Consider the following 14,877-nt stretch of genomic DNA (forward strand, 5'->3'; position numbering starts at 1 on the left):
TGTCGATACTCCTGCATCGCGATGGTTAACGTACGCTTCTGTCTTATCGCTCTTACCGCGGCAATGTTGGCCTTGCCGTGTGTAACGAAGTGGATTAACGGGCGACAGAGGGGCCCAGGTTGGGTGACAGTGCCAGCGGCTCAGTTTGGGGAATTGATGAAGCTCGCCCAAATCGCCGCGTACAGGGAGTCCCCGGGCAAGTACCTCTATCACATCGTCGTGATCAATGAAGCGCGCTCGAGGGTGAGTTTCGAGCGCCTTTTTAAGAATGTCTGAAAATATTTAGGCAGCTCCTTGTGAAAGACGATAGTGGGCACGAGAAACTAAAGCGGATGCCACCGGCGCTTAACCAGCAATTACGCTTTAACTGGCATAGCTGAACTAATAACAGAAGCCGGGACAGAAAATTGCGGGACGCTGTAGAAGCTGAAAAAAATTTTCATACTCCAAGAGACTTTAATACTCCAAGAGATGAGAGTCTAGAGATGCCATATTGTATTTTTCTTTGTGTGTGCTGCCGATTGTCGCACTATTCTTCGCGCCGGTATGCTTGACACCAGTGCAGAGTATAGACCGCTCAGTGCTCGTGATGGCCTCCTTACATACTTGTATCCCGGCTATTTCAATAGGTCGAACCAACTAGCTCATAAATTTGGCTTAGCTGGAAAAGCCGAACACAACGTGTGCGTTCACGAGCAGAACATGTTCCGTACGTATTCGGTGTAAGACTAAATTGAACATGGCCCGTCGGTCGGCACTACACATGATTTATCCTTGGCATTAAATAACAATAAATGTTCTGCACCAATTAAGATGCTTTATATTGGATGCTGTCATCCTCATTTTCTCTCAGTGGACGACTAAACTGACACAAAACAACGACCATTATGCAGTGGAACTGTCTCCGCGTCTTCATAATATCGAAAAACATCACAGGAGGTGTTCATATTCATGCATGATCTGTCGTAGCAGTGTTCCTGTTCTCAACAGCTTCTCTTCACTAAGTGATGACATTGTCCGCTTTGCATAAATGCTGTAAACACCAGGGCCCGTAGCCACAAATGTTTTTTAAATGGAATCATACCAAAGCTACATTTTCAGACAATCTTGATGCTCGGCATATTATTACCGAAGGCGGCCAGTCCATGGAAAAGAACACTTACGAATGAAAAGCTTCGTGAATTCGGCCCCCGTAGTTGAATCACCGGAAAGCTGCGATTGTTCGAGTGTGGAAAACGCCAAGCTGATAACAAATTTAGCAAAACTGACACAATCCAAATCGAATTATTGGCTGTGCAGCTCCGCAAACCTGTAATGCATCCGCATACGCAGCTGCATTTCTTTTTTTTTCTTGGTGATGCCTAAAAGTGTATTGATAGTTATGGAGAGGGATTACACGCATTGTGTCAGTCTGTGTGCCTGACGCCACCGCAGCCGGAAGGCAGGAGATGGCACATCCAGCTGAAATTGAAGGTGGCGGAGTCCGTGTGCTTAACGAAGCATGGAAGGCGCCCCACAAGACCCTGCCCACAAAGGCCCCATGCCGTAAGTTGAAATTCAAGGTGTATTCACGTATCAGAACAACATTCATCTGTGCTAGATGGTGCATACTTGATTTTTTGTCCCATTAAAAGGGCCCTGTATTTTCGAAACATGATCTTGTGTTTTCGAAACATGGTTCCGAACAACATTCATATTTATTTATTTATTTATTTATTTATTTATTTATTTATTTATTTATTTATTTATTTTATTTCACAATAACCCGAAAGGCCCTCTAGGGAGGGTATTACATAGGGTAAATGTTACATCAGTGAGATGAACAGCGCGTAAATGTTAATACAAACAAGCATTCCTGGACGCCGTGTCGAACCTTGACTGGTCCCCCATCTTTTCTACAAATGATCCACAAAAAGCATTTGCACTGTTCATCTCTATGCTTAAGTCATGTGTGGATCGTCATTCCGTTCAAGTTAAATGCAAAAAGAAGTACGCGTCACCTCAAAATCCATGGATAACAGATAAGCTCTTAGCTTTAATGCGCAAAAAGGATAATCTTTATAAGAAAACCAAACGACAACCATTTAACAAGAATTTAGCCATTCGGTACAAAAAGTTTTCTAACCAGCTTTCTGCCACTTTGAAAAAAGCTAAAAAAACATGGTACGAAAAAAAAATTTTGGAATGCGGTAAAAACATAAAAAAGAAATGGGAGATTGTTAACACCTTCTTAAACAGGACAAATAATCGCGAAGCTATACAAGAAATTGCATATCAGGGTATGGTGTACAAGACCGCCAAAGAAATAGCTGATGCGTTTGCTGATTTCTTCTTTAGCAGCGAGCTACAGCCACCTGCGCATGACAATCCCGTGCCCCAGCGCCTGCCACATTCTTTCTTTTTATTTCCAACTACATCTCAGGAAGTTCTAAACCTTATAAACAACATGAAAATAACCGGCGCCGGCATAGATAAATTACACCCTTCCCATATAAAATTAATTGCACCCCTAATAAGTGATGTCCTTGCAGAAATAATCAACGTCATGTTTAAATCAGGCACATTCCCACAAGAACTAAAACAAGGCAAGATCACACCCATTTTTAAGAAAGGTGACCGCTCTTTAATTTCCAATTATCGCCCCATTTGTGTATTACCTTTCTTTAGTAAGGTAATCGAAAAGCTAATAGAAAAACGTTTAACTAATTACCTTACAAAATTTAACATTCTCACACCATTCCAATACGGCTTTCGCTCGGGTTACTCGACCGAACTGGCTCTCGTTGCTCTAACCGATCAACTAAAACTCGCTATCGATGAAGGGAATTATGCAGCTTCAGTGTTTGTAGACTTAAGCAAAGCGTTTGAGAAAATAAATCATAGCATTTTATTTCGTAAGCTTGAATCATTGGGAATCACCGGCCCAGCACTCTTGTTACTACAAAATTACTTAACAGACAGAATGCAGGTAGTAACCATTTCAGCCGTTCATTCTAAAACCATGTTCACTAATATTGGCGTGCCCCAGGGTTCCATATTGGGTCCGCTTTTATTTTTATTATACGTCAATGATCTGCCTAACTGCCTGTCCTTTTCGAAATGTATACTTTATGCAGATGATACTACTATTATTAATTCCAATAAATGTATCACAACCTTAGTATCTAACCTTAATGACGACTTACACAGCCTGCTGGAGTGGTGCCATACTAACCAGCTACAGATAAACCCGTCTAAAACGAAATTTGTTGTATTCACTTCTCACCAACGAACACTTCACTCCATTCCTCCTATCTTATTGGGCGAAAGTCCTATCCCTGCAAGTTTTTCATGCAATTATCTTGGCATAGAAGTTGACTAACATCTTAAATTTACTGAACACATAACCAAACTAAAACAGAAGATTACCTACGGGATTAGGGTACTTCTAATAGCACGAAACATATTTGACCATCAAACATTACTATCATTATACTTTTCATTTATTCATTCCCACATTAATTACTGCGTTACTTGCTGGGGAAACACTTACGTAACCCATTTAAACTCATTGCAAATTCTACAGAATCAGGCTATTAGGATAATTAGATTTAGCCCATATAACAACAACGCCTCATATCTTTTACGAACTAATAACATTCTTACAGTCACACAACTCGTTAAATATAATCTAGGTACCTTTTTGTTCCGTCAAATCAATTACACACGATGCGACAGCTTGTTACCACAATCTTCTCGATTAAATACTAGTATTACCAGGTTTGCAATAAATAGGAACTTCATTTTACCTAAAATACATACTAATTATGGCAAACAGAGCGTCCATTTTTCATCTGTCGCATTTTGGAACACACTACCATTATACATAAAAACACTTAAAATTCACGAATTCAAGAAACAACTAAAAGATTACATTCTGTCGAATACTGATGCCTAGTCCATACTCACAACCATTCTTTCAGGGTGCCTTCATTTCATTTTCAATGCCATACAATTACGTTTCTGTTTCTGCCTCACATATACATTCGAGTTAACTAATTCTACTGTGTTCGTAACGTCATCTACGCAGTTACTTTATCAGTTGTCAACGAGATTGTGTTACAGTGCTCTTTTTCATGACATTTATGCATATGTAATTCTTCAACCATGGTACTCATACTAAAACCTGTAATTTTTCTATGTTAACAATTTGTTGAAAACTGCTGTACTTTTGTTTTATTACGTTTACTTTGTAAAGGAGGTCCCATTGCAGTCTTCGACTCCGGGACCTCCTCCTGAATATTAACAACTTGTAATCATTCTAATGATCTCAATAAAACCCGATTCTGATTCTGATTCTGAAAGGAAAAACAAAACTGGGACAAAATTAATTACAGTGCATCAACGTACAAACACAAAAAATAAAATAAAAAATAATCATAGTTATCAGTACAGCAACTCTAAATGATTTGTAAGAACTATGATACTGTCTTGGAGGCTTTGGTTATCGGCGAATTAAAAAGAATCTGTTTACAAATCAGAGAATGAAACGTGATATATTAGGTATGCATGGTACTGCGTAAAGCGTCTGTAAATTTTGAGGCATTTGTTTCGGTGACAATGTGCGATGGCAGATTATTCCACTCTTTCGCGGTGCGAGGTATAAATGACTAACCAAATGCAAGGGAATGACACATTCTGCATTTGACTTTGCAAGAATGATCCCGACGCGGAAAAATGGCTGAGGGTTCATACATGAACTCGTTATGAAGAGATACGTGATAGTAGAGCTTATGGAATAGTGTTAAAAGAGATATATTACGGCGAAGTGACAAGGCTTCAAGCTCAGCGCGATTTTTTAATGCTGTTACACTGGTTTCTCGTGCATAATCTGAAAATATGAAGCGTACAGCACAGTTCTGCAGGGCTTCTAAGTCAGTTATTAAGTATGCCTGATGGGGATCCCATATGGCTGACGCGTACTCTATTTTAGGGCGTATTAGTGTTGTGTGTGCCACTTTGCGTAAGTGTACGGGAGCACGTTTGAGGTTATGTTTAAGGAAACCAAGCGAACGGCTTGCAGAAGCGAGGGTATGGTTAATGTGATTATTCCAGGTCAAGTTAGAGGTTAGGTGTACGCCAAGATATTTGTAGCTGGAAACTTGTTCAACAAGGCTGTCGTTTAAGATGTAAAGTGTTGATGTTCGGGGCGCCTGATTAGTAAAAGACATGAATTGACAGAAGACATTAAAAGACAGAATGGATGGTGCAAGTATGCAATATATAGCCCAAATGAATGTTGTTCTGAACCATGTTTCGGAAACACAGGGCCCTTTTTTATGCGACAAAAATGGCGCTTGTCCTGTGTCGTTCTCCCACTCGTGGTCGTCTTAGCTGGCGCTGTTCCTTCCTAATTCAAGTATTCACGTAAGTCGTACAAAACAGATCTGATCCTATAGCAACAATACATTCGAAGAGCCCAACGCCTCTCGCAAGTCACAACAAAATTTTAAAGCTTCAATTGAACCGCTTCGTGCATAAAGATTCTTACGCAAATTATTCAAGGTAACTCCAATGGCATAATGCCTACGGGAGCCGCAAATATGGCGCTTCAGTCAGCATAACACGAATCGGTCGCTGACAAATTTATCTCAACTTAATCCTTTTCGCTTCCAACGGCCTTGTGAGCTTGCAAACTGGTCCGTTTAGACGAGGTATTGCATTATAATTCCAACAGTTCGTAATGAGTATGCTATGCATGTGCGTAATATCTCACTGCCTTCATGCATTTACAAAATTATGACAGCGTGATTCATAATGATAAAGCATAATAAATAACAGCACACAAGCGTTTGAAGCCACAAGCTCGATGATTAAGCAACTCACTGAACTACGCATCATGTCTATGACAGCTGAACAATCTCTGCATAAGAGTTCACTCCAGCAATTTTTCCAAATAACATTATAGTCTCGAGGACGCATTCATTATCTTGTTTGCTCTACATTAGTATTTCAGGTCAACGAGCGAAATACAACATGCAAAGTTAAAAATGGTTTGTCGTAATCGACAAGTACGCCGCATTACAATGACCAGACAGAGTAGTTGCTCATGGTCTTGTCAGCCTAACCGCGCAGTCCCCAGTAATGCATCAGAAAAAACCTCAGGCTGATTGTTATTACTATTTGCACATACTGCGATACCCCTTGGATACTTTCGCAATGCCGGGTCTTGTTTCTTCGTTTCTTTTGTGGTTTTCTTTCTTTCTTTCAAAGCCCGTCCGGCGTTGCGAAATGGACATCATTCGAGGAACGTGGCGGATGTTTGTGCACGTTTTCATAGACTGCGAGAGACCGTGAGTCTGACCTTTTCCCAAATTTATTCAACAAAACGAATATAAGCGCTAAAATCAGTTGTATACCCGTACGCAAGAATATTAATCAACCAATTATTTGAATAAATAGTCAGAATTTTTATTTATGATTTACAATATACATATATATACAGTTAAACAATATTTCTACTGATCAAAACTTTAATGTTTGCTCCATATTTTCGGAAGAGAAATCACACATTTGGAGGCCAACTCAATGCTTATTCATAACTTAAGGTACCATAAAATGCCATAACAATGTCGCCGTCAGACTAGGCAATGTTTCATTTATTCTACTAGCAATAAGAGCATATGCGACGCATAACCACCATGAGCAATTGGGAAAACGTCACTGAATGTCGCGGGCCACCATTCTCGCACACCGCTCATAAGTAAACAGCCAATGGTTGCAAGCACACAACTATTCATCATTCTTACGCGACTAGACCGAGTACAACCAGATGCACGTGGATATCGTAGTACAGAGATTGGAAAACTTGAACCACGTACACTGGCTGCAGAAATTAACAGTCTTAATAGGAGAAATTATTGTGATTTCTCACACTTACGACGAGGAATTTTCGTGGCGTATAATAGTTCCACACAAACGCCTACGTGTTCACATGTTCACTCAAATACGATACTTCGCTGTACAGCACCATCAGGTGCCTGAACAGGCTCCAGTGGCACAATAACATATAAAATATTGCGAATTCGTTTATCGAGTTCATCCAAGATTTGTAGCCGTGCTCATTAAACTCGGGGCTAAATTCACAAAGCTTTTTGTTGGCCGGTGCTCTTCGCCAATTGCTGGAAGCCTTAGCTAATAATATGTCCAGCATCACGATTGGCTGACATCTGCTCTTACAAACAGTTTTAGCTTAACAGCGCTTTTTTGAACACGGACCTTGATCCTTCTCACAATGACACATGAAAATCCATATGATAGACGGTGTTGCCATATGTCATTGTTTGTTCGTTACACGAGACATGGCGCCACTGTTCAGTTGAATCGATATGGGGCTTCTTTTCTCTATGTTATGCTATTATTTCTTCTGCCGTTGCAGCAGATGATGCGTAATTCGAACTTGTAGAATAACGAAGCAAGTAATGCATCCAAACGTGTACTAAACTGCATACGCTGCCAAATGCCACGTCTGTGCAAAATTCGGCCGCGAACAAGCCAGTTGTTTAGTATGGAGAGGCACGAAAACTTCTAGTTTTTATTTACAAGATGCTGGGCGGGAGTCATTTGCTTTATTTGCGCAATCTACTAATAATTTTTTCTGCCGTTCCCAGGCACCACTAGACACTTACCCTCAATTCAAGACATTGTTCCGCAGACTTAGGTGAGTTTGTGTGCGACGCCTTTTGATAAAGATGATGATTATTATTAGTATTGTTATTATCATAATGAGATACTCCGTACCACACCTGGAGATAAGAAAAAAATATGCTTGTTTGAACACATTGATAATTGTAGGAACGAATAAAGAACTGGAAAAAGAAAAACTGGGGACAAATTACTATTATGTATATTTTAAGCCGGACCGAATCAGTCGATGATTTGAAATAAATAAAACTAAAGTTCACGCAATGATTTAGACAGTAAATACTTTATATTGTATAGGGACATAAATAAAATACAAGAAAATCTGCTATCAGCACCGTAGACGTTTTCTAGCTGGGATGTAATCACACACAGTGTCAAACACATCCCCGTCGCTAAAACCTAGTGACGAAGCCCCAAGGAAGAGTACGACCAAAGCGCTTAAATATAAACTTGGTTGACGAGGTGGAGCACAAAGTAACTTCTTTTCTTTTCATAATGAACCAGCGACAGAATAAAAAGTAAAAAAAAACAATGATATTGGTTCCGCTGTGAATATTTAGCTTCCTCCGGCCCTACCACGCTAGACTCTAAAAGTAGGCATTATTTGTGATTCTATCCCAAGGCAAATTTTGCAGGAAAGTATATTCTGCCATACAGAAGATCCTTTAGGAAATACCAGATGATCCAGCTACAATTAATGATCGAGCCGCACAACTGATCAATCTCCCATAGCCTACAGCCCAAATTCCCAGAGCCACAAGGCGGAAAAATTGGCTGCATGCGCAAAAAATAACGATGGCCTAACTTTTCAGGGATTCTTTTTCCACGAAGACCCACAGGTGCAGAATACCTTTCCACAGAACTGTGTCTGAAGGAAAGCATGACTACGGGTCGTATCTCGGCGCTTCCAGAAGAAATTTACAATCCTTCAGTGTGTGTGACGCTTGTGTCGCGCCTACAGCTCCGATTTGGTCGTTGAATGTATGAAGAATGATCAATGTATGAAGCTCAAGGGCATTTAGCACTGGAGTCGAAGACTTATATTACTGTGTGCCTCAGCCCTCTCTGGTGTAGAGTGTAATAGAGTGTATATATATGACTCTAATGAGGAGCATTATTTTGCCACTCGGTGTAGCATTTCCGTGCAGGATTTTTTATTTAAGTTTTGGGGTTTTATATGGAACCCACGTTTATCTACTGTGGAGCTAGGGTTTTCGTCCAGTGATCCAGGGTTTGCATTGGCTCATGCGTGGCGCCCATTCTTAGTATAGTTTCTTGGCAAAGGTTGATAGAGTTCTAGAAAAAGCCTTTCCGGTCTTTCCGAAAAAGTAGTTCAATACGTAAACGACGACTTGACTTTTGTAAACAAGCGGGCCTACAAACGCAAGCTGATTGAAAGGTGTTCTTTCAGATGTGAGACCGTATTCACTCTACAATAAGCAAGCCTTGCCTGAATTCGGTGGATCATAGTGTCAAAGAACAGGTCGTCAAACAACACGAATCCGACTATCCCTAATCAGTTATGGCGGCAGTGTGTGAAAAGATGGGAAAGGTTGTAAGAGTGGGCCGCAATATCGAATCTACAGGACAAAACTACAACAGTAACAGGCCAACGGCCGTAAGTTCTTTTATATTTCTGACGTGTCCCATCGCTTCAAGAAAGTGCAATCCAGGTACTAAGCAAATGTGACCTTTCCGGCCACGAAAACGCTGAGCGCAATTCGCTCGCTCATTCAAAGGTAGCTAAAAAAGGTACGAAGGGCCGGCATAAGCGAAGTGCCAAACCAAACACGGCCTTCGGTTTGTGTCGTGTTTTCAATGTGTAGTTTACCAGAATCCATTCACTAGTGGCAAATTGTACGAAGTCCAGACCGGCGGGTGCTTTAACATCCAACTTAGCGAACACGATAGTTCCTTTAAAAGGTGATCCCTGTTCTAATCTTGCACTGCATTGCTGACAGTGAGGGTGCAAGCCTCTGTTAGAAGGCACGTCAATTCTTTTTCGCCATAGCGACCAGTTATCTAGCGAGATAATTGATGTTCATTGCAGTCCGAGGCAGGGTACTACGTGAGGAAGCCAGCCCTCCGTGCATCTACCTGAGAAGAGACGGCGTACCTAAACACTAGATAATGAACGCTTTGGTTGGACAGGTTTCTTTCTCATCCCGCTAGTATCGACACTGCTGAAAGTTAGTTTACCCTAAAATGGGCTCCTGCGCTTTACAACGCTACGGTTTAAAATGGTTATGTTTTTCATAGTTTCTGTTAATTTTTCCGTTGTCACGATTCATTTTAGTTATGTGAGACCACTGGAATAAGACGTGAATAACACACGTGTGCTTCTCAATAAGCCTTGGTTTGAAGCATGGCTTGGTGGAAGTAAAGTTTCAAGTTTGAAGCCTGTACTGTCCGCTTCTTTCTTTCTTAGTCCACTTCTTTTCTGCGCTGTTTATCCCCGTCACCATACAACTTAAATGATCCAATATCTTCTAATATTCAAAACGAAAATACGTTCCTTTAATAGTTTTTTGTTCGTAGTGCAGCCACTTGCGACATTTCGCTCAGTCCACTAATTCCTGTGCAACTTCAATCATATATATCTTACTTCCCGTGTTTGTATATCAAAAGTATATTTCTTCGTTTTCATCTTTTGTTTTCAGTCAATCATACCAAGGAGCTGACAGTGTATGCAAACGAGAAGTGTGCATTGGTCACTCTGCCCTCAAGCACCGATACAGCGACCATAGTGTAGATCAAATAAAGTTTTATTGCCTGGAATTGAACTTGCTGTAATATTCATTACCACACAATTGTAACAATTCATCTCGCCACCACGTTGCCACACACACAGTAATATTTACTTCGCCATTCGCCACACAGCATTTGGCAACAAGCTTCATATGACCGCTTTACTATCAAGTGCAAAGACTACGTGGATTATTCGGTGCACAGACTTGAAACGAAAACGAAAAAAATTGAATTGAAAACTAAAAAACATAAAGCTACGTTGCCCATAGGTTATGGCAACGTTCTACGCTATGCCACAAGAATGCGATTTCGAGAAACCGCATCGCATATTTATGCTCCTGTGCTGCAATATATGAAAGTACATATATTTATGTCATAAATCTACCAGTCCGTTACTTAAAAAGTCTTCAACGTTGTATTAACCAAGACAACATCTAGCGAAACTATGCGGCCTGTGAAAAAAGTGCGGTTTTACAAAGTTGCACACCTGCAACAAACTACAAGATAGGGAGAATCTGATGCATAAAATTTTATTGAAATAAAAACAACACTGCTGGAATTTATTACTCATTAGCAGACATGAACCCAAAACATTCAAGCAGAATAATATTCAAATACGCAAAACCGAATGCATTTTTACGCGCATAATCAGCGCGGTTTTATATATGTTGTTGTGTTCGTGGTGTTAGAGGGGCACGTGTAGGTAAGCTTATTAAAAGCTATAAAGGTCACGGAGCTTCCCTATAATGGAGTGCGAGACTCTTTCAGGACGGATCGGCAACTTGTCTACTAAGCAATTATTTGTTTATTTACAAACACAGCGTGTAGCAGGCCGGATTCGTACGGCCGTATACGTTTATTTTGATGTCGTTGTCACGGCTGACAACATCTTACTAGTTGCCTTGAAGGGTACAATTATCAATGAGAGTTTGAGATTTCTAATAAAGAGCGAGACGAAAAACGTTTATTCAACAAAAATACTCAAATACAAGGCTGTGGCACTTCCGGGGAGCAACTGGAATAAGTGCTTTCTTTTACCCCTTAGCAACAACAATGGAATAGGAAAGTAAAGGTGTAGTTAGCTTCAGCAAGGTTGGCATTTGTACAAGCAGGTACGGAGATGTGGTGAAATGAGTGTAACTTGGCAAACAAGTATGTAAAGTTATAAACACCTCAAGCGCTTACTCGCACATAAAGCTTTATTCGAGCAAACATTTAACGCATGCCGTACCAGCTGTGTATAGCCAAAATTTTGCAAGAGCCAATCCGCGCGGGTGAAATTAAGCAAGAATGTCAGAAACAGAGCAAAGCAAGCAAAAATAAACGCAGGCGCCCAAGCACCTTGGGCACGGCTCATCACGCTCCCAGAAAATGCATCTCAATGCCCGATAACGCCCAGCAAGTGCACACTAATGCAAGATTCACCATCTTTCTCAATGAAAAACACTGCCATTATTTCTCGTGCTAAAGTATCCTTGTGCATATACAAAATAATCATTTTGCCAAACAACGGCGAACAATTGCACGACTTGCAGTGTGAATCAAGGCTCAACCTACAATCTGCGCTTAATTTGAACTTATGCTGATTTAAACGCATATTTAGGCATCGTGTGGTCTGACCTACATACAGCTGCCCGCCGCTCGTGGGAATTAAACACATGATGGCGCTAGCATACACACAACACCATCGGCTTACAAACAGTGAGATAGCACTAGTGCATGGCAAGACATGAGAAAAAAAAATGGCGGCGCAATCACCCTTTGGAGATAATCGACGACTCCAACGCGATCAGCAATGTGTCTTATGTTGGGTTCGTAATTGGTAGTATGTTTTATGTGATGATTAATAATAAAAGCGGCATATATGCAGTGACACGTGCCCAGTTATCCAACTTGGCGTGAAAGAGGTTCTTGAAGAGCGGCCCATGCCCAGTGGTGCATGCCTAGTGGCACATACCCCGTGAACCAAGTCGGCGCGAGACATATTCATTGAAATGCGGCCCGTACCCAGAGACCCAAGTTGGTCAAAGTACAGTTGGTTTCGAACACGGTTTCTTCAGCACAGCAGTCCGTTGCTATTTGGGCTACACAGTGACCCAAGTTTGTGTGAAAGTGGCTGGGCGCGGGCATGCACATATATATGCCGCAAACTTGGTGACGCTCCCAAAGAGTGCTAATCGCATTAAAATGGTAGTAAAGGGTGATGACATCGTTCAACTGAGATAGTCTTGCACAGTCACTTGTCTCTCTCATTGAAAGCTACTTCACACTGAAAGCTACAGATACAGCGCTGGTCAGTTGGTGTTGAGTCTAGATGGGAATATACCGCGAGGAATTAAATACGACTGCAGTGACAAAGCAAAAAGAAACAATAAGACAAATTGACAAAAATCTCAAGAAATTTAAGGCATGAGTGACGATTCAAACAACCATGTGACGAAAAGTAACATCGCCAAAGAGACCGTCACTCCCGGAAAGGCTGGTACCTAATATTATGCGGACTGCCATCTGGCTGCCGCCAAACTGAATTGTGACTAGCGATCATAAGTTTTAAGCTTCCATATAAAATGCATGACGATAAAAGGGGAGTTCAGGAAAACTTTTCGCAAGGCATTCTAAGCTGCACGCGTCTTCGTCGTCACACGTGACTTACGCATGTATAAATATTCAACTTTAACTTCCTTACTTTGTTGTAGAGCCTGTCATGTCTAGCGTCCAAATAATAGTGGCCACGATATCGCGACTGCGTTTGACCGAAGCACTTTCTCAACGCTGGGCTTCATTATGTAGTTTAAGTGGGCCTTCGCCAGGGGATGGCGATGTGGACCCCACCTATGGTCACTCAATGTGCCCCAGCTTGGTGACTGCTTAGGCCTTATAAGCTAACTTGTCTAGCTTCACCATCACCATGAGCAGCAGCCCACTTCGACATGCAACCATACACCAGCCTCCGACAATTCGCAAGAGTTCGTCGTTGGGCATTGTGAACACTTATATTAACGAGTTATTTAACAGTAAATAATAAATGAGCGAAAGAAGTTGCCACAAGTACGTTCAGACCTTCCAGCTGGGCACGTGCTATGCCCTCACGTGGTCAAGAAGAAGAAGAAGAAGGCCTACTAGGTATGTTCCTCGGTTGGTAACGTTAACTCTCGTTTACAGGTTTTGCCAATGTACCTTAGTTAGCTGGCAAATATTAATGGCAGTTGATAACTCATTCCTTGTTTTCCCACTTAAAGCATCGCTACATATTCTGCTCACTTATCACCTTGAATGTATATGTCACGGGTAGAGCCATCAGGTATTATTGTGTTACTTGTGACATATCTTCTAATTAGCGCCCGCACATTATGTTGCTTAAGCAAGTTCACACGTGCTTGAAAGCAATGCGAAAGCGACGTTTAATTAGGAGCACCTAGACAATCGCTTTTTATAGCATACAACATGCACTGTCATGCATGAACGAAACCCCCGCGGGAAATTATTAGGCAGAAAACTCTTTACGAGCAATAACATGACGGTGCGATTGATTTCGCGCCGTAAGTACGCCGGCACTACAAAAGGCGTAGGTCTCAAAGTAAGCGAAGTAAATACTATGAAGACAGAGTGTTAAATGAGGAAACAAAATGGGGCGTTTTTAGTTAGTCCTATAAGGGTCTACTTTGTTAGCGTGTTATTCGGCCACGATTGAAGGTACGCTCGTCACGTCGTAAAACTTTGCTGTCTTTTATTCTCCGGTGCTCCAGTTAACAAGTTCCGGCTGCTAACTTTCTTGGGGCGAGGGATACCGCGTTTGAGCGCCGGTCTTCTGAAATGTGGCGTGAATGCTAGATTCGATATGGAAGCGATAATTCAGCCCTTTTCGGTGGTTTGCGCATTTCCTGTGTGCGAAGTTTGTTGCCTTTCCTTTTTTTTTAATTGTATGGACGGTATTTTAGGACGTCCCGAGTAGCTTTCCTATCGCATCCTAATTTATTTATTTTTGCTAATTAACCCCCGTTTGATACGCTTTAGAATATTTTTGTGCAGCCGTTCCTTGGGCCACTGATGGTGCGAAAATCACCATAGGCGTCCATGTCGTGGCTATTACGATTATGTCGATGTCGTGCGTGACGTCCTTTGCCGAAATCATTTACGAAGCTATATGCTCCCCTACTATAGCTTAAGTGAACCGATGAATTGCCGGAGTATTCGCCCTACCATCTGAGTTTATCAGGAGGCGAGCGGATGGCAGGGGGAGGACAAACTAATTGACGGCTACAGAAGCGCTCGAACCTCGAACGAATGAATTATTCAGATAATTATTGCGTAAACATTCAAAGTAGCGCGGACTTTTTCAGCGCTTCGAGTTGCCAATTAATACGGATTCGCGCTGCTCAAATGCCCGTTTTCTGGTTAGTTAAGAGTTCAGATGGTGGAGCGACCACTTCGGAAATGCATTGGTCC

At 41.5% G+C, this 14,877-nt stretch overlaps 1 long non-coding RNA gene across 1 annotated transcript in view; it reads left to right on the forward strand.

Moving 5' to 3' along the window:
* Positions 1 to 10,461, forward strand: part of LOC126533256 (uncharacterized) — a 10,534-nt gene extending 73 nt beyond the window's left edge. The window contains exons 1-5 of the long non-coding RNA XR_007599981.3: positions 1 to 243; positions 1,435 to 1,545; positions 6,253 to 6,332; positions 7,650 to 7,699; positions 10,344 to 10,461. The exon at positions 1 to 243 is cut by the window's left edge and continues 73 nt beyond it. This is a non-coding gene — a long non-coding RNA (uncharacterized lncRNA). The remainder of the gene's footprint in view (positions 244 to 1,434; positions 1,546 to 6,252; positions 6,333 to 7,649; positions 7,700 to 10,343) is intronic.
* Positions 10,462 to 14,877: the final 4,416 nt, after the last annotated feature.

The sequence above is a fragment of the Dermacentor andersoni genome, chromosome 7 (genome assembly GCF_023375885.2).
Source record: "Dermacentor andersoni chromosome 7, qqDerAnde1_hic_scaffold, whole genome shotgun sequence".
NCBI classification, from domain to species: Eukaryota; Metazoa; Arthropoda; class Arachnida; order Ixodida; family Ixodidae; genus Dermacentor; species Dermacentor andersoni.